This window comes from Saimiri boliviensis, chromosome 14 (genome assembly GCF_048565385.1).
Source record: "Saimiri boliviensis isolate mSaiBol1 chromosome 14, mSaiBol1.pri, whole genome shotgun sequence".
Classification (NCBI taxonomy): domain Eukaryota; kingdom Metazoa; phylum Chordata; class Mammalia; order Primates; family Cebidae; genus Saimiri; species Saimiri boliviensis.
Genome location: NC_133462.1, coordinates 51,064,195 through 51,088,930, shown reverse-complemented (window position 1 = coordinate 51,088,930; position 24,736 = coordinate 51,064,195). Strand labels below are relative to the sequence as shown.

Here is a 24,736-nt window from a genome sequence, read left to right as displayed (position 1 = left end):
GAAGCTCGTGGCCAGCTGGCAGGCAGTCCGGGTCCTGGCATCCCGTGGGAGGGGAGAAGGGCCCCTGCCTTTCCAAACCAAAGGCTCACAAGAGTGAAGGATGGGCCCCAAATCCTCACTGAGGATTCTAACAACTGACCGGGATCCTCCCACACAGCCTCAGCCCCATGCGCGCCTGGTAAGACAAATGCTTCCTGTCTTGAGTTCCCCATTTGGGTAATTGTCCCAAGGGCCTGATCCTCTCCCCAGTCTCCCAAGCTCTGGGCAGGCCACTGGACCTCATCCCTGAAGTCAGACAATGGGCTGGTTCTATTCAGGTTTTAGGGTTCTGGATGTATAATGCCTCATCTTCTGCTGGAGGGTTTTTCGTGGAGTGCTAAAAACCCTTAAAGCAGAACATTTCAGAGCGTGTTCTGGGGCTTTCGAGAATTCTTTGAGAAGAAAACAATGATGGGGGAGGCACAGAACTAGGCTTCTGTGGTCAGCCAAGTTGTGGAAATGCAGTAAGATCCATCTTTCTTTCGGAATCTTGATCTACGTGAACATAGGAAAGGCTCTGAGAAGCTCTTCATTCACAGACACACACACACAAATAGACAAATCGGACTTCAACAAAATAAAAAAACGTTTGTGCTTCAAAGGACAATATCAAGAAAGTGAAAAGACAACCCACAGATTGGGAAAAAATATTTGCAAATCATGTATCTCATAAGGGTCTAGTATCTGGAAAATATAAAGAACTTCTACAATTTCCTAATGACAAAAAAAAACAAACCTGATTTTTAAAATGAGCAAATGACTTGAATAGACATTTCTTCAAAGGATATATATAAATGGACAACAAGCACATGAAAAGATGCTCAGCCTCACTAATTATTAAGAAACGCAAATCAAAATCAGAAAGAGATACTACCTCACACCCAATAGGGTGGCTACTATCAAACGCACAGAAAGTCATAAGCACTGGCAGTGATATGGAGAAATTGGAACCAAATCTGAGTGCAATATTGGTAGGAATGTAAATTGGTACAACAGCTATAGAAAGCAGTATGACAGTTCTTCGAAATATTAAAAATAGAATACCATATGATTCAGCAATTCCACTTCTCAGCATTCACCCAAAAGAATTGCAAGCAGAATCTCAAAGAGATACTTGTACACTTGTGTTCATGGCAACATTATTCACCGTGGCCAAAGACAGAAGCCACCCAGGTATCTGTCGACAGATGAGATAAACAAAATGTGATATACAATGAAATATGATTCTCTCTTACAGAGGAAGGAAATTCTCATACGTGCTACAGCATGGGTGAACCTTGATGAAATCCTCAGTGAAGCAAAGAGATACACTTCTCTGGGTTACCTAGAGTAGTCAGATTACTAGAGACAAAGTAAAATGCGGGTTGCCAGGGCTGGGGCAGGGAGAAATGGGGGAGTTTATTTATTTATTTATTTGAGATGGAGTCTTGCTCTGTCGCCAGGCTGGAGTGCAGTGGCACAATCTCAGCTCACTGCAACCTCCACTTCCTGGGTTCAAGCAGTTCTCGTGCCTCAGCCTCCTGAGTAGCTGGGACCACAGGCGCGTGCCACCACGCCCGACTAATTTTTGTATTTTTAGTAGAGATGGGGTTTCACCTTGTTGGCCAGGATGGTCTTGATCTCTTGACCTCATGATCTGCCCGCCTCGGCCTCCCAAAGTGCTGGGATTACAAGTGTGAGCCATCGTGCCCAGCCAGGGGAGTTTTTTTTTTTTTTTTTTTTTTTTTTTTGAGACGGAGGTTCACTCTTGTTACCCAGGCTGGAGTGCAATGGCGCGATCTCGGCTCACCGCAACCTCCGCCTCCTGGGCTCAGGCAATTCTCCTGCCTCAGCCTCCTGAGTAGCTGGGATTACAGGCACGCGCCACCATGCCCAGCTAATTTTTTGTATTTTTAGTAGAGATGGGGTTTCACCATGTTGACCAGGATGGTCTCGATCTTTCGACCTCGTGATCCACCCGCCTCGGCCTCCCAAAGTGCTGGGATTACAGGCTTGAGCCACCGCGCCCGGCCGGGAGTTATTTTTTAATGGGTACAGTTTAAGTTTTGCAACATGGTAAGAGTTCTGAAGATAGATGGTAGTGACGGTTTCACAAAACCTTGACTGAACTTAATAATACCACCTGTATGAGCCTGCTTGGGCTGCCATAACAAGGTGCCACAAAGTAGGTGGCTTAAACAACAGAAATTTATTTTCTCACAGTTCTCGAGTTGGAAGTCCAAGATCAAGGGGTTCAGGTTGGTGCCTGCTGAGGTCTGTCTTCCTGACTCACAGGTGGCCATCTTCTCCCTGGGTCCTCACACAGCCTTTTCTCAGTGTGCAGGCACATACGGGGGTGGGGGCAGAAGGGGAGACGGCGGGGGGAACAGGGTTCATAAGAGAAGGAGAGAGGGAGGGAGAGAGAGAGATCTTCAGTATCTTTCTCTTCTTAACCTACTGAATTAGGACCCCAGCGATATGATCTCATTTAACCTTAATGACCTCTTAAGGCCCTATCTCCGAATAGAACCACACTTTAGGTTATGTGGGTTAGACCTTCAAAACATAAATTTGGAGGGTGTAAGACACACATTTCAGTTTGTAAAACCACTGAATTTTTCATCTAAAATGGCTAAGAAGATAAGTTTTAGGCTGTGCACAGTAGCTTTGGGGGACCAAGGCTCGCTTGAGCCCAGGAATCTGAGACCAACTCCAGCAACACAGCAAGACCTGCCCCCCGACCTCATCTCTACAAAAATTAGCCAGGCATGATGGTGCACCCCTATAGTCACAGCTACAAAGGAGGCTGAGGAGGGAGGATCCATTGAGCCTGGGAGGTTGTGGCTACAGTGAGCAGTGGTCATGCTACTCCTGCCTGGGCAACAGAGCAAGACCCTGTCTCAAAGAAACAAGATGGTAAGCTTTATGTTATGTGTAGTTTACCACAGTTGTAACAAAAGAAACTTCTTTTTCAAATGATACTATCAAGAAAGTGCATAACTCAACTCAGATAATGAGAAAACATTTTTTAAAATCATATGTCTGACAAGGGTCTAGTATCCAGAATACACAAAGAATTATTGCCAGGTGTGGTGGCTCATGCCTGTAATCCCAACGCTTTAAGAGACTGAGGCCGGCAGGTCGCTTGAGTCCAGGAGTTTGAGACCTTCCTAAGCAACATAGGAAAACCTCATCTCTACAAAAGATAAAAATTAGCCAGGCATAGTGGCGCTCCTGCAGTCCCAGCCACTCAGGAGGTTGATGTGGGAGGATATCTTGAGCCCAGGAAGCAGAGGTTGCAGTGAGCCAAGATTTCACCATGGCACTCCAGCCTGGGCAACACAGGGAGACCCTGTTTCAAACAAACAAACAAAAAAGAATTCTTAAAATTCAACAATAAATTCAATTTAAAAGTAGGGAAAATATTTGAATAGACATTTCTCCAAAGACAATACACAATTGGAAAATATGCACATGAAAATATGCTCAACCTCAGTAGTTAATCAGGAAAATGCAAACTGGAACGTGAGATACCACTTCCTCCCAACTAGGATAGCTAAAATAAAAAAGACAGACAGTAACAAGTGTTGGCAAGGATGTGGGGAAATTGGAACCCTCATACATTGCTTGCGAGAATGTAAAATGGTGCAGCAGCTTTGGAAAACATTTTGGCAATTTCTTTTTTTTTTTTTTTTTTTTTTTGAGATGGAGTTTCACTCTTGTTACCCAGGCTGGAGTGCAATGGCGCAATCTCGGCTCACCACAACCTCCGCCTCCTGGGTTCAGGCAATTCTCCTGCCTCAGCCTCCTGAGTCGCTCGGATTACAGGCATGTGCCACCATGCCCAGCTACTTTTTTGTATTTTTAGTAGAGATGGGGTTTCACCATATTGACCAGGATCGTCTCGATCTCTTGACCTTGTGATCCACCCGCCTTGGCCTCCCAAAGTGCTGGGATTACAGGCTTGAGCCACCACGCCCGGCCGGCAATTTCTTAAAAAATTAAACATAGAGATGAGATACCATTTGACCCAGCAATACCACCTCTAGGTATATACTCAAGAGAATTGAAGGCATATGTACACAAATGTTCATAGCAGCAAAATTCCTAATAGCCAGAAAAATGGAAATAACCTGGTGACTGATGAATGGGTAAATAAAGTGTGATATTTCATACAGTGGAACCTTATTCAGCCTCAAAAGGAATGAGGTGCTGATACATGCCACAACATGGCTCAATCTTGAAAACATCTTGCTAAGTGAAGAAAGTCATGCACAAAAAGCCACGTATTATGTGATTCATTTATATGAATTTTTGTTGTTTTTTTTTTTTTTTTTTTTGAGACGGAGTTTCGCTCTTGTTACCCAGGCTGGAGTGCAATGGCGCGATCTCGGCTCACCGCAACCTCCGCCTCCTGGGCTCAGGCAATTCTCCTGTCTCGGCCTCCTCCTCACGCGCCACCATGCCCAGCTAATTTTTTGTATTTTTAGTAGAGACGGGGTTTCACTATGTTGACCAGGATGGTCTCGATCTCTTGACCTCGTGATCCACCCACCTCGGCCTCCCAAAGTGCTGGGATTACAGGCTTGAGCCACCGCGCCCGGCCTGTTTGTTTGTTTTTAAGAGATAGGGTCTTGCTCTGCTGCCTAGGCTGGAGTGCAGCGGCACAATCATAACTTACTTCAACCTGAAACTCCTAGGCTCAAGCGATCCTCCCCCCTCAGCTTCCTGAGTGGCTAAGACTACAGGTAGGTGTCACCACTCCCAGCTGATTAAATTTTTTTTGTTTTTTTTTTTGTAGAGAGAGTCTTACTATGTTGCCTAGGCTGGTCTGAACTCCTAGCCTCAAGTGATCCTCCCTCCTTAGCCTCCCAAAGTGCTGGGATTACAGGTGTGAGCCACATGCCCAGGTATGAGTTTTGGCTAATTCATACAGACAGAAAGTAAATTAGTGGTTGGTAGGGCTGGGGACAGGAAAAACAGGGAGTGACTACTATAGGTTATGGGTTTCCTTTGGGAATGGAGAAAATGTTTTGAGATTAGATAGTAGTGATGGTTGCATAATTAGTGAGTATATTAAAAACTAACCAATTGAACAATTTTAAAAGGTTTTTTTTTTTTTGAAATGGAGTCACTCTGTTGCCTAGGTTGGAGTACAGTGGCATGATCTCTGTTCACTGCAAACTCTGCCTCCCAGGTTCAAGCAATTCTCCCATCTCAGCCTTCTGAGTGGCTGGGACTATAGGCACACACCACCATGCCCAGCTAATTTTTGTATTTTTTTTTGAGATGGAGTTTCACTCTTGTTACCCAGGCTGGAGTGCAATGGCGCGATCTCTGCTCACTGCAACCTCCGCCTCCTGGGTTCAGGCAATTCTCCTGCCTCAGCCTCCTGAGTAGCTGGGATTACAGGCATACGCCACCATGCCCAGCTAATTTTTTGTATTTTTAGTAGAGACGGGGTTTCACCATGTTGACCAGGATGGTCTCGATCTCTTGACCTTGTGATCCACCCGCCTCGGCCTCCCAAAGTGCTGGGATTACAGGCTTGAGCCACCGCGCCCGGCCCGATTTTTGTATTTTTAGTAGAGACAGGGTTTCACAATATTGGTCAGGCTGGTCTCAAACTCCTGACCTCAGACCTCAGATGATCCATCTGTCTCGGTCTTCCAAAGTGCTGGGATTACAGGCTTGAGCCACCGCGCCCGGCCCAATTTTTGTGTTTTTAGTAGAGACAGGGTTTCACAATATTGGTCAGGCTGGTCTCAAACTCCTGACCTCAGACCTCAGATGATCCATCTGTCTCGGTCTTCCAAAGTGCTGGGATTACAGGCATGTAATCGCCACCATGCCCAGCCCAAAAGGCTGGATATTATTATATGTGAATGATATTTCCATTTTTAAAAAGAGAAATCTGTTCAGCCCCACACTTCTCTAGCTTATTTGAATATGGAGACTTTTTACCTCAGATCACCCATTAATATCCAGCAGAAACCGAGTTAAAAATAAAGGTTGAAAATTTCCGTGTTACAGATAGGGAAAGGAGAAGGAAATTGACATCCATGCCTCAATTTCCTCATCCACAAAATGGGGATAGTAATATTTAGTACCTTGTGGGAAAATGTTAAATAAGTTCATATGTGTAAAGCACTAAAGCTAATGCCTGCCTGCTAAATGTTGAATGAAGTGTTTTGGGGTTTTTTTGTTTGTTTTTGGTTTTGAGAAGAGGTCTCTCTCAGTCACTTAGGCTAGGCTAAAGTGTATGATTGTGGCTCAACGCACCCTCTGCCTCTCAGGCTCGATTGATCCTCCCACCTCAGCCTCCCGTGTAGCTGGGACTACAGGCACACACCACCACTCCTGGCTCTTTTTTGTATTTTTAGCAGAGACAGAGTTTTGCCATGTTGCTCAGGCTCATCTTGAACTCCCAGGCTCAAGCGATCCACCTGCCTCAGCCTCCCAAAGAGCTGGGATTATAGGTGTGAGCCACCAAGCCCAGCCTGTTGTTATTATCTGAGCACTTATTATGGAATGACCCCAAAGTCATGTTACGTAGCTTGATCCTCACAACCATTTCATGTGAAGACTTTTTTTTTTTTTTTTTTTTTTTTTTTTTGAGACGGAGACTCCCTCCGTCACCCTGGTTGGAGCACAGTGGCACGATCTCAGCTCACTACAACCTCCGCCTCTCAGGTTCAAGCCTTTCTCCTGCCTCAGCTTCCTGAGTAGCTAGGATTACCTGCCACCACGCCCGGCTAATTTTTGTATTTTTAGTAGAGATGGGGTTTCATTTACATGAAGTGAAATTCAATGAGTTTTGACACACATACAGTCATTGAATTACCAGCACAGTTACGATTTAGAACATTTCATCACTGCAGAAAGTTTGCATCAGTCTTCCTCTTCCTGGTCCCTGGCAAGCCGTGGCTGGCTTTTTCGGACACAGGTGTTAATGACTGCATGCCGTGAGGTGCCAGGCCCAGCAGAGGAAGGGCTGCAGAGGAAGCTGCCGTCTGGGTAGGTGAGGCTTGTGCGAGGGGCCAGGAGTTGGAACATCTAGGCCATGAGCCAGTGGGCTGGCTTAGCTGAGGCGACCAGGCCCCTGAGAACTGTTTTTGCCCTATTTTCCAGCCCAGAAAAGCAGATGGGAAGGAGTGGCCGGGTGGAATGGGGTGGGACAGGCGTTAGAAGGACCGACTGTACCTCTGGTTCTGTTAACTGGCTTGCTTGTGACTAAGGATCGCAGACAGTGAGGTGTCTTTCTAACCACCATGTCACCCCAGCCTGGCTGTCCCTGCCCCTTCTCTCTCTCTATTGTTCAGCATACTTAGCACCATCTAACCCAGGAGTCCCCAGACTTTTTACACAGGGGGCCAGTTCACTGTCCCTCAGACCGTTGGAGGGCCGCCACATACTGTGCTCCTCTCACTGACCACCAATGAAAGGGGTGCCCCTTCCTGAAGTGCGGCAGGGGCCGGATAAATGGCCTCAGGGGGCTGCATGCGGCCCGCGGGCTGTAGTTTGGGGATGCCTGATCTAACCTGTTATCTTTCTTTTTTCTTCATGGCCCCTCTCTCCAACACATGCGGTCAAGCTGTTAGAGGATGAGTTGGGGCTGTTCTGTCCCCTGCTGAACTCCTGGTCTTTAGAGTGGTGTCTGTCACAAAGGAGGCAGCATTGACAGATTGGCTGAATTAACGGCGTGTTCAGCCCTTTCCTTTGCCTCTCCTGTAAAACAACGGTGTTGGTGTCAAACATCTCTCGGGCTTCTCTCCAGCTCCACACGGATTTTCTTCTCATCCTTCACGTGCGATGGGGTCACCTGGGGGAGAAGAGGCAGGGGAGGGAGACTGCAGATGTTATCTCCCCTTAGCAATGACAGGTTGGCACCATAGGAGATCTGTGCTCAGAGGGCCTCTTTGTCAAGAGGTGAGGCGAGGAAAGGCTGTTCCCACAACCTCCCAGAGTCAGGGTCCCTCCCACGGCTCAGCTGCCTTTGAGTGGCCCCACGCGCTCCCAGCCAGGTGTTGTCCTGCCTGGGCTTAGGGGCTGAGCAGGCTGGCATAGAGGAGGAGGGTGTGGGGAGCTAGGTTGGCAGTGGGACAGAAAATAAGTGCGTGTAAATGTATGCAGATGTATGCAAATCTCTGCAGCTCTGCAGCCGGCTGGCTGGCTCTTTGGGTAGGAGACCCGTCGCTTCACCCTGGGCCCCACCCAGCTGCAACATCTCCTTCTGGCCTGTGGATGGCTGCTTCTCGCATCTCCCTCTCAAGAGCATCTTCTCTCAGTGGCATTGTCCTTCCCCTGCATCCGCCTAAGAGGTCCGGGAAGGTGAGAAAGCTGAATCATGAGGCAGGGAAAGGAAGGGACATGGGCTCAACCTGAGAAGAACAGCACCCAAAATGGCAGGAATGGGCCACCACCCTCTCGATTGTAGCCCCTACTCAGCCTTAGATATCAAAATTGCCACCTCCTGGATAGGGCAACCCCGCTCAGGGTCTGAAACAATCTCAGGCAGGGCTTGGCGATGTCTTTGATGAGGCAGCCTGTGTAGGCTCACAGCCTGTGTAGGCAATGTGAGGACAGTGTGCGGAGATGCCTCCTCCCCCTCTCAAACCTCCGCCCTCCTCTCTCCCTGCAGCAGGGCTCCTGAGGTGCTTCCTGCATGAGAAGCACCAGTCACACCTGCATGGGCCATTAGCGTTCTAAAAAGCTGCCTGCCTCTCCTCTAGCTGCCTTCTGCTAGCACACACATCCTCCCATTTGCCATTAGCAAGTCTTTGTGGAATCAGCAACAGCAGACACAATCCTGAAGCAGAGGGAAGACACAGTCTTTTCCTGGAGCGTTCCCCCTGGGAACGCTCACAGTCCCCTGGCAAAGGGTGGGGTGGGACAGCAGCTCACAGAACAAGCAGAACTCCGTCACCCAAAGGCTCCCAGCGCCACCTTTCATTTTATTGTAGAAACAGATTCAGAGTGAGCAAGGGATTTCACTAGAGTCACACAGCCAGGGCGGCAGTGCCGGGGCTCTAACCAAGGTTTCCTGACTTCCAGGCTGGTGCTCTGTAGGCAGCACTTTGCCCACTTATTCCATGTAAGGTGGTGAGAGTGCCAGTCAGTAAATCAGGGTCATGAATTAAAGAATGGGGGGTCTAGCGCAGAAGGCTTCCTGGGGGAGACAGTCTTTGGATTATGCTCTAAAGGCTGAGACACAAAGAGAGTGACAAGGAGGAGATAAGCAATCGCACCTAGCAGGGAACGGAAGAGAAACTCAGGGCTTGGGGTCCAGGTGGCAAGATGATAGCACTTTGCAGAAAGGGGTGGAGGGCCCCGTAGCCAAGTGGGAGGGGACCCAGTCTTTACCTCCCAGCCCAGAGCTCTACCCATCAGACCAGGAGCGAGTCCAGGGAGGACCGGGATGCAGTTGGTGGTCTTCTCCCGTCACTCTCAGATACAACCATTCTCAATGTGGGGCTATGTCCTCTGCCAGTCACACCTCATTCCCTGTTCCTGATTACTGGGGAACTTTGTGGACACTGTTTAGTCTGCACGAGGGCCCCATCACCAAAGATGTTGCCAAGCCCTGCCTTAAATGGCCCCAGTCACCAAGCAGTGTTGCCCTATCTGGAAGGTGGAAGTTTTGATCTCTGGGGCTGAGTAGGGGCTGCAACTGTGAGGTTGGGATGTGGGGTGGGAATGGGGGTATTGGATCTCGGCTGCCGCCACTAGCTCGATAAAGCCTTAGGTGACCGATGCCTTTTCCAGCTCCAAGCGTTTCCAGCGTCAGGCCCTGTCAACCCCACAAGCCTGTCAGCAGGCGGGGCTACTTGGGTCCTGGGGCCTCAATCCACTCCTGGCCAGAGACAACTTCCTCTCCTGTGGGGGAGGCTAATGCATGCCCATAAATTAAGACATTTGCTCTCCCTCCAAGCCCTGGAAACCTAAAGCTGTCTGTCTAACATCTACCTTTGTTTTCTTTGGCTACATTCAACTTTCCTGCAATTAGTCAGGCCCTGGGGCAGCAGTTAGACGACAGATGAGTCAGAGGATTGCAGAACCTAACCCAGAAGGAACAGTTTATCCAAATGTTGGTGGCCTTTCTCCTTTGGCCCATTCTCTTCTGATTCTGTCTTTTCTCAGGAGTCCCCTGAGCATCCACGTACTCGGCCCACACGATGCGTGCAGTCATTTATATGTTGCTATGACTGCACCATTGCTATGGGGGTAGTGGAGGGGGTGGCTTAGCATGTGTCTGAGTACAGATTCTTTTTCCTCTCCCACCATCGGACCGGGGCTCCTGTTGGCCTCAGCACAGGCTTCTTCCCAACTCTGAGCCACTCCCTGCTTTCAGTACTATCCCTTCTGCTTCTGCTTCTGCTCCAGCTGCAGCTGCAGGGAGACTGGATGAGCCTGGGGCCATTGGAGGCTCACCAGGATGGTGATGAATTAAGAGCAGGTGTTTTAAGACTCTGCCTTCAGGCCCTGGGGGTCAGGGTGGTATGACCACCGTTGGTGCAGGTGGGAAGAGGCTGAATGTAGCAAGCTGTCCTGAGAATAGCACCAGCCAAGAGTTGAGAGCCAGGGAGTCTGGCTGCAGGCAAGGGAGTGGCACTTCTTTGCCCACTGGTAGCTCAGAGGGCCATTCTGGGCCCAAGCAGCCCTTACTCCTGAGCTATGGGAGTGCATCATGTGGGCAGGGCCTTATTTCTGCCTCACTTGTTCATTTCAGAGCCTCTTGGTCAAGACAGGGTTGGGGCTCAGGACGACCAGGAGAAAGGGAGAGGAGGAGGTGGTTGCTGGAAGAGAAAGCTTGTGGAGCTCCCAGGCTGCATGGGATCTGCAGGAGCCTGCAGGAGGGAGCCTTAGGAGCCAGCTTGAAGAGAGCCCTGTGATCAGAGGTCTGTGGACTTTGAGTAACCAAAGGTGGAGCCAGGTTAGTCCAGACTGTGGCAGAGCTCGCAATGCAGGCTCCATGAACTCTCTATCAGCATAGTTGAGGCCTGGCTCTGCGGGGTTACTCTAAAAAGATGGGGAGAGGACCGGCAGGCAGCAAAGTGAGCATTATGGGTTCTCTCTGTGACACATGGGTGGTGAGTGAGGTGAAGTGAGTGAGGGGCCTTGGGGGTTATAAGGAGCTGGCCTTTCTCTGGACAGTCTTGCCTGCGCAGAGCCCTGGGGCACAGCGCAGGGAAGGGCAGGCTCCTCCCTGGAACTGGGGCTCTGGGAGCTGTCCAGCACGGGAGCCTGCTGAAGCCCCCTCGCTGCTCCAGGATTCGGAGAGCAGCTTAGAGGGTCAGGCCTGAGAAAGGGAGAACTGAGCAGGGAATATTTGAACCTTCTTTATGGGGGAGGCATCTGGCCTAAGCATTAGGCAAAGGCAAGGTGCTTTGCTCTTGTGCCTAGCACAGCGAGGAGGCCCCTGAGGGGAGGGATGTGAAAGCAGCTGAGGATGGCTTCACATCTCTAGGGTGGGCCCACCACATGTCTGAGGACACTATCCAAGCACAGCTCCCAGCCTGCAAGTCTGGGCTGGTCCTGAGGCACTCCCACCAGCAGTGGGATCCCCGTCCTCGGTACTGACAGCCCGGGCAATCTCAGGCCAAGCTCAGACTGCAAGCTTGCTTATTTGGGTTGTTTTGTCAGCTCTTCTGTGGGCCCTGACACTGTGCGAGGCACAAGGATGTGTAAGGGTGGTACTACGCACCTCACCCTGACTCATGCTTAGAACCGGATGCTGTTTTGCTTCTCTTCCTTCATTCAACAAACCCCTTCCTTTCCACTGAAGCTTTCTCAAAAAGCCAGGTCGTCAGAGGCCCCATCCAGCTCTCTCTTTCCCATTCTCTGGCTCAATGCCTACCCTTTATTCAAGTGCTTCCTTGAAGCCTCCTCCCTCCCAAGTGCCAAGGGGCACGGAGTCTGTTTCTCACCTCCGCTCACCAAGTCCCTCCTCTCCAGGCCATACCCTTCTGATTAATCCGAGGTAGGGACTGGGGGCAGGGTGGGGGCAGGTTAGGGGCAGGCAGGCGCAGCAGTGTACACTGTCGCAGCACGTGGGCTGGGTCTGGGGATTTCAGTTGGGATTAAAAGCTGACCTCCAACATGGCCACCATCTTCCAGCCAAGGGATGGGGGAATAAATTCCATCCCTCTGCCTTTTGGCTGAATTGAAAGCAAAATTTCCTGTACTGTCTCAGTCATCACTTATGTGTCCCCTGCAACCAGGGTGTCCTTCTCCTGTCTCTTCCATCAAGCCATGTCCTTCCTGACACAGCATTCTCCTCTTCTAGGATGCTAATTAACTAACCGTGGTTCACATTGCTTCAGGACTGTGTCCTCTGCAGTTACGGGTACCGCTCGTACCAGAGGTGCTGTTGAGTCGTGGTTTAGAATATTGGCTCTGGAGCCAGCAGCCTGGGCTTAAATCTCAGCCACCCCACGTCTCGATTGTGTGATTAAGGCAAGCACCCTAACCTCACTTCGTCTCGGTTTTCTCACCTATAAAATGAGAGCAATAACATAATCTACCCCACAGAAATGGGGTAGATTTTGCGAAAATGAAATGGATTGATCCACATAAAGTGCTGGAAGCAATGCCTGGCACGTGGTGCGTGGCCATCAGTGTTTGCTGTTGTTAGTATTTCTCTCTTGAGTTTCTGTCCACCTGTAGACCCCACCTCTCCCATCAGGCTGAAAAACCGCCAGGGGCACCTTCATGTATCTCTTGTTAGTCCAAGGGCTTCCTGATGACGGGACTCTCTTCCCTTCTTTGGAGGTACCCTAACTCCAGCCCTGAGGTTAGTTCAAGTTGGCCCACGGCTTTAGATGCAGTGAAGAGGGAGCTTGATCAAACCAGTCCTGTTACTGGCTCGGCTCATGTGAAAGAGCCACAGCAGCTCACGGGCTGGACTTTCAAAGAACTCCTCAGGTTTTTCTGTTTGTTTGGTTTTGGATGAGGAAAGGGCTGACACTGTCATTCTCTGGCTCTGTCTTTGGCTCTGACTTAGTGCCTGGTAATGAGATTCCCATTTCCATCATTCTCCAGTTACTTCCTGTGGTCACCTATTCAACCATATTTATTGAGCATCTACTATGTTTACAAGACTGCAGTTGGTGTGGAAGATAGAGTGGTAAGCGAAATATGGTCCCGGCCCCAACAGAGCTTCTAGCCAGTGTGGGAAGATGTTGGACAAGCAGGGTAGGGTTTTTTTTTCGACAAAGTTTCATCCTTGTTGCCGAGGCTGGAGTGCAGTGGCGTGATCTCGACTCACTGCAACCTCTGCCTCCCAGGTTCAAGCGATTCTCTTGCCTCAGCCTTCCATGTAGCTGGGATCACAGGTGCCTGCCACCACACCCAGCTAATTTTTGTATTTTAGTACAGATAGGGTTTCATCATGTTGGCCAGGCTGCTCTCGAACTCCTGACCTCAGGTGTGCTGCCCATCTCGGCCTCCCAAAGTGTTGATATTATAGGTGTAAGTCACTGCGCCCAGTCTAGCAGGGTAGGTTTTAGTAAGGGAGAAGCAATGGGAACATTGGTCCAATCTGGGGGATTAGGGAAATTGTCACTGAGGATGCGATCTTGTGATGAGAGGTTAAGGAATCAGTGAAGGGGATTGAAGAGAGGGCATGTTCCTGCCTTCTGCAGGCCCATCTGTCTTCCCAGCCTTCACCCGCCTAAGGCACCAGCATTTCTCGGGATTCACACACACCAGCCTTGGCCAAATACCCACCTGCACTGTCCCTCTCACCCTCCCGCCTCACTCTGAAGGCGGCTCAGCTGTGGTCCTGGGGGCTTCCTGGTCAAGGCTCACTATGCAAACCACAGACTCTCATATAACCTTCTAACAAGCCCCTGGGGCCCTCTGGTTAAAGCCTGAGAAGAGGATCAGCAGTGAACCCTTCCCTCAGGCTGCTCCACCGACCGGGCTGAGGGCTGAGCTGGGAGGACCGGAGCACAGGAGCCAGGTTTCCTCCCGCCCACTCTTGCGGAAGCTCCACCCCCCCCTCCTCCCTGCTTCCTGTTCCACTGGGAAGAGTTCCTGGTCTGTTTCCTTGCCAGCTGTGTCTCATTTCCTCCTGCTGTGCCCGTGATGGCCTGGCCCAATGTGATGAGGTGACGCAGGCCCCTCCCCTGTGAGGCGTCCCATCTTCTGCCCTCTCCATTCCCCCAGATTCCAGCCAGCAGAGTTGGGGGAAGTCAGCCCCACCCACCTCTGCAAGGGAGCAAGGGGAGGGAGTTCAGCTGAGCATCAAGGTGTCGTCAATGCCTCCAGTATATACTGAGCATCTACTACGTGCCAGGCATGATACCAGGCCTAAGCTAAGTGTCTTCAAGAAGGCAGCTTTGGAGATGAGCCAGGTTATACGTGGTGACGGAGCAGCCAGCGCTATGTACACACTGCTCTGGCAGCTCAGGGCCACTTACAGGTCAGAGAGGTCTTCCTGGAAGAGATGACATCTGAGCTGAGCTTGAAGGATGAATAGAAATTAGCTAAGGAGGCCAGACGAGGTGGCTCATGCCTGTAATCCCAGCAGTTTGGGAGGCTGAGGTGGGTGGATCACCTGAGGTTGGAAGTTTGAGACCAGCCTGACCAACATGGAAAAAACCCTGTATCTACTAAAAATACCAAATTAGCTGAGTGTGATGGTGCATGCCTGTAATCCTAACTACTTGGGAGGCTGAGGCAGGAGAATTACTTGAACCTGGGAGGTGGAGGTTTTGGCGAGCCAAGATCGTGCCATTGCACTCCAGCCTGGGCAACAAGAGCGAAACTCTGTCTCAAAAGAAAAAAAAAAAAAGAAATTAGCTAAAGATAGGCTTGAAACCTTGTGGTGTGTGGATAAGTGATTAAATGTTCAGTAAAACTTGAAAATAGGCCGGGCGCGGTGGCTCAAGCCTGTAATCCCAGCACTTTGGGAGGCTGAGGTGGGTGGATCACAAGGTCGAGAGATCAAGACCATCCTGGTCAACATGGTGAAACCCCGTCTCTACTGAAAATACAAAAAAATTGGCCGGGCGCGGTGGCTCAAGCCTGTAATCCCAGCACTTTGGGAGGCCGAGGCGGGTGGATCACGAGGTCAAGAGATCGAGACCAGCCTGGTCAACATGGTGAAACCCCGTCTCTACTAAAAATACAAAAAATTAGCTGGGCATGGTGGCGTGTGCCTGTAATCCCAGCTACTCAGGAGGCTGAGGCAGGAGAATTGCCTGAACCCAGGAGGCGGAGGTTGCGGTGAGCCGAGATCGTGCCATAGCACTCCAGCCTGGGTTAACAAGAGCGAAACTCCGTCTCAAAAAAAAAAAAAAAAAAAGAAAATACAAAAAAATTAGCTGGGCACGGTGGCACGTGCCTGTAATCCCAGCTACTCAGGAGGCTGAGGCAGGAGAATTGCCTGAGCCCAGGAGGCGGAGGTTGCGGTGAGCCGAGATCGCGCCATTGCACTCCAGCCTGGGTAACAAGAGCGAAACTCAGTCTCAAAAAAAAAAAAACAAAAAAAACAAAAAAAAAACTTGAAAATAAAGAATGAGGCAGGGAGGGCAGAGCGATGAGGCTGGGAGATAAAGAGAAATCAAGTGGTGGAGGGTCTTAGAGGACCCCCAAGAAACTTGATTTTACTTCATAGGAGGTTCATTATCAGAACCACAATTTGATCAGGTCTTTCTGGCCTCAGGGTAGGAATGGTATGACGGGGTCATGCAGCATGGGGTGAGGAGAACAAAGTGTGTGTCCTGGTGAGAACACAGAAAGGCCTGAGTTAGGGTGGTGAGACCAGAGAGCAAGGGTCAAGAAAACTGGACACACTTGGCCTGGAATAGGAGTGGGCATGGAGCTGGACCCTGGACAATCTCTCACACTCCCCAACCTCAAGTTCTTCGTCTGTCAAATGCCTTCCCCGACTAGAAGGAGCAGAGCTAACGGGTACAGTAAAAGCAGTGGGTGAGGGCAGCCATCATGTTGCCATTTTATAAATGCCGTGAAACTACAGCCTGGTAGGGTCCTGCTCATGAGGAACCTGATTCTTTGGTTTGGGAACAGAAGTCAGGGAGAGGGGCTGTTACTGTTTTCTGTGGCTTACCCTGGAGCTGATAGGCCATACAGAGGCCATGACGTCCCTCCCCCTGCCTCTGGACATAGAATCATTACCAGGCGGAGCACTGGGATCAGGAAGGAGCTGCCTGTCATTCAGAAAACATTTCCGAAACTCTCATGGGGCTTTTGCTGGCCCCACTTAGCACATGAAGAGGCATAAGGCCAGATCTCTGCCTTCTGGCAGTCACCCACTCTGACAGCCTCCCCACTTGGGCTTAGCTGGCCAAGTTGGGACCCTGAGGAGGTGAAATCCTACAAGGAGAACCCTCTGGGATAATGAGCTCACACTCTCTTTGGACCAGATGATTCAGTGGTTCCCAGCTCCTCCTCATGTCACTTTCTTGTATCTTACCCCAATCTTTATGGCTAGAGGAGGATTTCCTTTTGAAAGGCCCAGTTTCAGTGGGAACTGAGAACAAAGGCATTATATCTGCAAGGTCCATGAGCCAGCCTCCCTTTGACCTTCACTCTGGAATCAGCCACCCTAGTCCATTAACCTCTCCTCGGATGGCCCCTTCCATCCCTTTCTCCCAGATGCAATTCCAGTTCTCCGTGACCCTCGTAAACACAGAGCACAAAATGAATTTGTTAAGGGTTTCATGAGGTCCTGACCCACAGCTGGTATAGGAGAATGGATTATCTGGCAGCTCGGGGTCTGTGACAGCAGCCAGCGAAACCCAGGACTTAGGGCCCACTTCGACGCTCAGGTCCTGGGAGCTTCTCTCCATGAATCTTGGCGTCTGTCATGAGACCCTCTTACTAGGAGGGGAACCATCAGGCAGGCTTCCGAGCGCCTGCTCTGATTCTCTTCAGTGCCACTCACGCAATTGCTATAAAAGAGACCAGGCTCAGGAACAGGGGGAGGGAGGGATGGCGTCTGTGTCATAAACAAGGAGAGATATTTAGTGGTTTTAAAGCACCATCGGCATCTCCAGGGAGAGCTTGAGGGGGAAAAAACAACACTTTATTTGGAAACAATTCTGCTGAGATACAGTCTTGTCTCAGCTTCACTTTCTCTGCTGTTTATTATGAAGTGCTATGTGCTCAAAAATAGGGGCTGAGTTTTAAAGTCACAGGCCAATTTCTGGGCTCTGAACCAAGGAGACAGCTCAGGCCTGGTTATCTGCCCGAGAGAGGAAGGGTCTGAAGGAAAGCAGCTCGTCTGTGACTCTGGATACCTCATTCTCCCGGTTCCTGGGATGGCGGCCCCAAAATCATCCCTGAAACCCTTTGTACAGTCAATGATGTCTGTACCGGAGGGGGCCCTAAGGCCAGAGCAGAGAAAAGCCCCAAAGGAGAGACTCTCCAGGTCCCTGAGCGAGCCTCCTCCCTTGACTCGCTTTCTCTGTGACTGTCTCTTCCTTTTATTCCTGCACCGTGCCCTGCGTGGTGCCATCCTGCTCTGAACCAAGGGTGGACGATAATCCAAAATTGGACTTCTTTTCCCCAGAAGCATGGTGGAGACAGGCTGGAGTTTTCCAAAGGAAGCTTCGGTTTCATATGGTGGAGGGAAGCTATATGCCATGGAGTATCCCAGATTGGATCGTGGAACAGAAAAAGAACATCAGTGGAAGAACTGGTGGACTCCAAATGCAGTCTGTACTTTAGTTAATAGTAATGTGCCAGTGTTTGATTTCTTCGTTTTAACAAATGTACCGTGGTTATGTAAAATTCTAAAATTAGGGGAAACTGGGTGAAGGGTAGATGGGAACTCTGTACTATCTTAGCAACTTTTCTGTAAATCTAAAATTACTTCAAAATAAAAACTCCAAAAAAATGGGGGAGGGAGTGACAGAAAAAAATGGACCAAGATGAGTCAGAAATTTCAAGCCGAGGGAGGCTGACGATACCGAGGTGTCTGATCCCTCGATCCTAGTAAAAGAGCAAAGGACTCTCCTGAGCCAAGAAGCCCTCAAGATCAAGTTTATCCCGAGATCACAATCCTCTAGCACTTGAGAGATTCCCTACCTGAAGCGTGGCTCTGGAAGGTTCATTTCCTCAGTTGTAGGAGCCGTCTCCCGGGGAGATTTGCCCCTCCCTGGGGCAAAAAACCCTGCTTTTGTCTTTTCCTCTCTTCCCAAGCTCTCAGACACCTCAGGTTACCTCCTGCTCTGGCCTCTGTTCAGAGACAGACTGATGGCAGCCATAGCGGTCACCTACCTCATCCAGCTCCAGGGAGCTGCACAGCTGGAGGAGTCTTCAGACTTATTTCAGCTGGGGACCACATAGTTTACATAAGCTCTAACATGGAGAGCTGCTGCTGTCTGCATGTTCGTGGCCCCTCAACATTCACATGTTGGAATCCTGGCTAGGTGCACTGGCTCATGCCTGTAATCCCAGCTCTCTGGGAGGCTGAGGCAGGAGGGTCACTTGAATTCAGGAGTTCAAAATCAGCCTGGGCAACACAGTGAGATCCCAACTCTACCACACAAAAAAATTAGCTGGGCATGGCGGCATGCACCTATAGTCCCAGTTACTTAGGAGGCTGAGATGGGAGGATCCCTTGAGCCTGAGAGGTTGAAGCTGCAGTGATCTGTGATCATGCTACTGCACTCCAGCCTTGGCGAGGGAGTGAGACCTTGTCTAAAAAAAAAAAAAAAAAAAAAAAAAAAAAAAAAAATCCCTAACCTCCAGGGTGATGGTATTAGGCAGTGGGGCCTTTAGGGGTGATTAGGTCATGAGCGCAGAGCCTTGGTGAATGGGATTAGGGCCCTTATAAAAGAGACCTTGAGAGACCCTTGACTCCTCCCACCATGTGAGGGCAGGGCAGGAAGGTGCATTATGAACCAGAAAGCAGGTGCTCACAGACACTGAATCTGCCCGCGCCTTGAATTTGGGCTTCTTCCCTGTGGAACTTTGTGAGAAGTATGTTTCTGTTGTTAAAAGCCACCCAGTCTGCAGAATTTTGTTACAGCAGATAGAACAGACTAAGAGAAGCAGTGGTATTTAAAACAGTCGAACTTTAGTTAAAGCAGGGGAGTCCCCACCCCTGCAGCTCTCTCTACTCCCTCATGGCAGCCTCGGTGGTGGTGTTGGGGGGGCTCTACAAGCCCTTTGCAAACCTCCAAGTTCTGCCCAGCTTGGGTTGTCAACTGCCCCTCTCTGGAGCACCTCAACATGGGTTCCTCAGGTGTATTTCCCACACCCACTCTTTGGCTTCCACGGACCCACGAGAGGGAGAGGTTTGGCAATAGTCCACCTTTTAAGGGTCTAAAATGAAAAAAACACCAATTCAATTAGAACATGCCACCCACATCAGAGGACTTCTTTCTCCACCCAGTCACTGCCAAGGCCACCTCCTGAAGTCTCTCCGGAGTCTTTCTTGCTGCCACAGTTTCAAGTGTCTTTCTTCATGTTTTCTCCCAGCGCAGGAGAAGAAGAATTGGACCCCATTGGGCCTACAGAACTCTTTGTTCTTAAAGTTGCAATTAGGTTCTTCTCTAAGTGTTTTTGTTTTTATTTTTGCCTTTTCTTTTTTGAGACAGAGTCTTGCTGTGTCGTCCAGGCAGGAGTGCAGAGGTGTAGTCTCAGCTCACTACAATCTCCACCTCCCAAGTTCAAGTGATTCTCATGCCTCAGCCTCCTCAGTCACTGAGATTACAGGTGTGTGTCAACACGCTGGCTAATTTTTTTGGTATTGTTAGTAGAGACAGGGTTTCACGATGCTGGCATTGGCCAGGCTGGTCTCAAACTCCTGACCTCAAATGATCTGCCCACTTCAGCCTCCCGAAGTGCTGGGATTACAGTCATGAGCCACCGCACCCAGCCTTAAATTATCTTTTTTTCAACCATGAACTCAGCCGTAGTCCTTCAGCCTTCGCCACACAGCCAGGCCTTCTGCACCCCCTGAGAGCTGCTCTTTTTTTTTTTTTTTTGAGACGGAGTTTCACTCTTGTTACCCAGGCTGGAGTGCAATGGCGCGATCTCGGCTCACCGCAACCTCCGCCTCCCGGGTTCAGGCAATTCTCCTGCCTCAGCCTTCTGAGTAGCTGGGATTACAGGTGCGCACCACCATGCCCAGCTAATTTTTTGTATTTTTAGTAGAGACGGGGTTTCACCATGTTGACCAGGATGGTCTCTATCTCTTGACCTTGTGATCCACCCCGCCTCGGCCTCCCAAAGTGCTGGGATTACAGGCTTGAGCCACCTCGCCCAGCCCCTGAGAGCTGCTCTTGCCTGGGGGTTGCTCCAGGGGGACAGGGATGGAAACCAGCTGCTCCTCAGGTCCTACCCACCCTCCTGACTTTTCCGAGTCCCATTCGGCCCCCTCGCCCAGCCTCTCCATCCTATCAAGCCTGGCTCAGGCCAAACAGAAATGGTAGCAGCATTCCTCTGATGCTGTTGGTATTATTGGAAAAGTCAGCTTCAAAACCACAGAGGGATTTAGAGTATTGGGGGCGAGAGCTGGGGAAGCAGTGTAGACAGTGAGACAGCTGAATTAAACAGTGTCTGCATGAGTCACTGCTCTCCTGCCTGCAGCCCCAGTCCTGGCGTGAACCTAGAAGTTGGTGAGACAGTTATCTTCTCAGCCAGTTAAATTGCTCTCTGAGGACCGAACCAGGGGGACTGAACTGAAAATTACAGCAGGAAAGGTTTAGGCTTGACATCAAAAATAATTCTCCGAACTTCATGGGTCCCAAAAGATTTTACGGTTTCCTGGGAAGCATCCAGTATTTTGCCAAAGCTCCACCTGCCTCTGGTAACTCAAGTCAGTCCTGCCACCTTAAGTATCTCTTCTCCTATGACTTGGTGACTCACATGCTCATGAACGGACCTCATGTAGTCTCATCATTGTGAAATATACAGGAATGATTGCTGTACGTTTTCATCTGTAACTACGGTCAGGACCTACCGCTGCCCTTTGCTTCTGGTAACAGAAGTCATGACTTTGGCAGAATTAATTTGCCTGAAAATTAACCTGGAGGATGTCCCTTTGCTTTGTCTTCCACATGCCTGCATTCTCTTTCACTGTCTTCTACATGGTCACATGGAATTGGGGTGCTTGGAAGGGCATCCAGGTACCACTGAACCCTTCCCTTCCTTGAAGGTGGAAACTGGCCCCACTCCAGACAGCAGTCCAGGCAGGGGGTCGGGATGGGAGTAGTCAGCATTTGAGACATCCGCCTGGTGAATAAGGGAGAGATTGTTATCCCCATTTTAGAGAGGAGCAACTGAGACTTAGGTTAATTATTTGCCCACGTCTCACAGTCAGTGGGTTTATTACTCTGGATGGAAGCCAGGTCTTTGGGCATCGGGAGCAAGGTTTTTTCTGCTTCATTGCACAGCCTTTCAATTCTGGTTATAATAATGGTGATTAAGGTAAAAACAAATGGTTGGTCACAGAAAGCCAACAAAAATAACCATGTGACTGAGCACTTCCTGAGCTCCCACTCTGTGCCTGAGCTCATCACTTCATCTCATTTTTCCTTGAAACAACCCTGTGAGATAAATGTTGCTCTTCCCATTTTGTTTATTTTGAGGCAGGGTCTTGCTTTGTCACCAGGCTGGAGTGCAGTGGCGTGATCACTGCTCACTGTGGCCCTGACTTCCCAGGCTCAAGGATCCTCACATCTCAGCCTCCTGAGTAGCTGTGACGACAGGTGGGTGTCACCATGCCCAGCTAATTTTTAATTTTTTTTGTAGAGATGGAGGTCTTGCTATGTTGCCCAGACTGGTCTAGAATTCCTGGACTGAAGTGATCCTCCCACAGTGTTCTCCTAAAGTGCTGGGATTATACGTGTGAGCCACCATGCCTGGAGACTATTCCCATTTTATAAATAAGAAAACTGAAGCTCATGGGCTGGGTGCACAATAGCTCACACCTGTAATCCCAGCACTTTGGCAGGCGGAGGCAGGTAGATCACTTGAAGTCAGGAGTTCGAGACCACCCTGGTCAACATGGTAAAAGCCTGTCTCTACTAAAAATAGAAAAATTAGCCGGGCATGGTAGCGCATACCTATAATCCCAACTACTTGGGAGCCTGAGGCAGGAGAATTGCTTGAACCTGGGAGGCAGAGGTTGCAATGAGTTGAGATTGTGCTATTGCACTCCAGCCTGGGTGACAGAGCAAGACTCTGTCTCAAAAAAAAAAAAAAAAAAAAAGAAAGAAAGAAAACTGAAGCTCAAAGAAGTCACGCCACTTACTTGACTAGGTCACACATCAAGGAAGGGGTAGAGTGAAGATTCAAACCCAAGTTTTTGACAGTAAAGCCCATGCTCTTTCCACTGTACATAGTATCTTCTGGTAGAATTTTTCTGCCCTGATATTTGAGAACTTCTTTTTGTGTGATTTTTTATTCATCCTGCTACAGTATCAACACAGCTATGAAAATATATTAGTGTACATTTGTTTTGCTTTGTTGTTTTCACTGAGGGCATCCTAGCACATACACAAATGATGACCCAGCACCAGGGAGGTTGCTTGTTTTCTCTTCTGGCTTCTGGTTTTTTTTTTCTCTTCCCCCTGGTCCTATCTTCTGCTTCTCTCCCATGCCTTTGTGTTGCCCCCAGGGTGTTTCTCTACTTTCCACCTTCCCTCTCTATCCTCTCTGCTCCTTTAGACCTTGGCAGCCAATCCTGTACCTCCAGCATCTCGTTGCCTAGCAACCGGCTTCCTACCTGCCCCATTGTGTTAGAATCTCCATGACAACAAGTATTGCCAAAAGAGAGAAAAAAAAAAGTTAGGTGGTAGTAGGAGGTGATGAGACCCTTTATTTTAGGACATTTGTGCAGCTTTGCCAGCAATAATTTGCTCACTCTCAGGATTCCCCAGAGGGTGTCACAAATGGCTTGAACCCAGACCTCATGAGATAACAAGTCACGAGACTGACAGTCTGTCTGCGTGTGGGGATATAGACTCTGGCATAAGGGCATTCATATGAGGGAAAAGAATGAGAGCCACAGGCATTTTTTGTTTAGACAGATGGGAATGGGCCACATGATCGCCTTTCTGTGGGTCAGCTCAGGAAGGCAGACCAAATGAGGGAGAATTTTTCAATAGTTGCATGAGTAAGGTAATAGAAAATATTTCCCAATAAGCCATAGGTGTGGGTGCATCTGAACTGGGCCATGCCTGGCCAGCTGCATCTAGGGGAGGGCTAAGGAGAGGGGGGATGGGATATATTATAAATAAGATTTGAGGCCACACAATCTCCTGTCCAAGCACTGTGGGGGTGTGTGAGCCCTGTGGGATCCCTGCTCTGTCCATCTCCTGGCTGTGGTTGACCTCAGCAGCCTCTGCATCCCTTCCACTTTGCCAGGAGGAAGACTGCAGGGCAAAAGAGGGAAAGCGGAAGTGGGAAGGAAGTCCAGACCGTGTCAGAGTTCCAGGTACCTGGGCTTGTCTTCACAGGGGACCCTGGCTCTTCCGTTCACAGCCTCTGAAGGCCTGACATATATTCACCAGGTGGCTAGAGGATCCACCTAGAAGGGGGAAGTTAAGTGATGTCTTAGAAAAGGGAGGCACTGAAAAGAAAGGTGAGGCAGCCGGAGCAGGTCAGAGCCCCTAGGCACTACCTTTCTGGACATGTGGCCAGGGATCGACCAGGACCCTTGTGAAGGCAGGACTTGCACATTGTAAAACCTCTTCTACGGGCAAAACAGGGGCTACCTGGTCTGTCTTTATTGTTCAAGGCAGAGAGTGCATGGAAGACCTGTCCCTAAGCCAGTATCTGACACTTAGAGCCACTCAACCTCCTCACCCAACCATGCTGTTTAGCTGGCCCTTCCCTCACTAGTGCCGTGTGAACCGTGAGGCTCTCCTAAGGCCACTGGTCATCTTCGTATCCTCTCCATGCACCTGGCCTTGAACTTTACAAGCAGAAGAGCGTCTTTGCCCGTCCAAACTCCAAACAGAAGGACTAGAAAGGCCCGAGTCCCAGTATTCAGTTCTCTTCACAGGCAGAAAGTTCTTTCTAACCTCTAACTTAAATTCCCAAAGTACAGCAGCTCATTGTTTTTTTTTTTTTTTTTTAAGACGGAGTTTCACTCTTGTTACCCAGGCTGGAGTGCAATGGCCCGATCTCGGCTCACCGCAACCTCCGCCTCCTGGGTTCAGGCAATTCTCCTGCCTCAGCCTCCTGAGTAGCTGGGATTACAGGCACGCACCACCATGCCCAGCTAATTTTTTGTATTTTTAGTAGAGACGGGGTTTCACCTTGTTGACCAGGATGGTCTCGATCTCTTGACCTCGTGATCCACCCGCCTCGGCCTCCCAAAGTGCTGGGATTACAGGCTTGAACCACCGCGCCCGGCACTCATTGTTATTATCTGTGTTCGATCGGGAGGGAGAACAGAACAAGCTCTGCTGGCTGTGGGGCCACCCCGCCCACATTTTCTCCAGCTTTGCTCCTCTGCTTGGCCTGGCTGTTTGAGAACATGGTTCAAGCTCTTGGTATGTGTAGCTAAATGGGGGACCAGGCCTCCAGCAAAGGTTACACCCACCCTGCTGAACAAGGCCATTTAGATGCAAGATACTAATTGCTAAGCCAGATGGAATGAGTCAAATACCCTTAGACACTATTGGAGGAAGAACAACTTAGTTAATCTTCCGACAAGCAATCTGTAATTTGTAACCAAGAATCTTTATAAGATTCTCCTCTTAGACCCAGTAATTCTCCTTTAAAGAAT

General features: G+C 49.6%; 1 protein-coding gene across 7 annotated transcripts in view; it reads left to right on the top strand.

The window, feature by feature from the left end:
• NAV1 (neuron navigator 1) overlaps positions 1-24,736 on the top strand; it is a 279,966-nt gene that overhangs the window by 41,906 nt on the left and 213,324 nt on the right. Inside the window, exon 1 of one of the 7 annotated variants that reach the window (XM_074385045.1) lies at positions 3,724-4,928. The exons of the other annotated variants lie outside the window; for them this stretch is intronic. The gene's annotated coding sequence lies outside the window, so the exon portion shown is untranslated. Of the gene's footprint in view, positions 1-3,723; positions 4,929-24,736 lie in introns of those variants that run through there. 7 annotated transcript variants of the gene reach the window in all.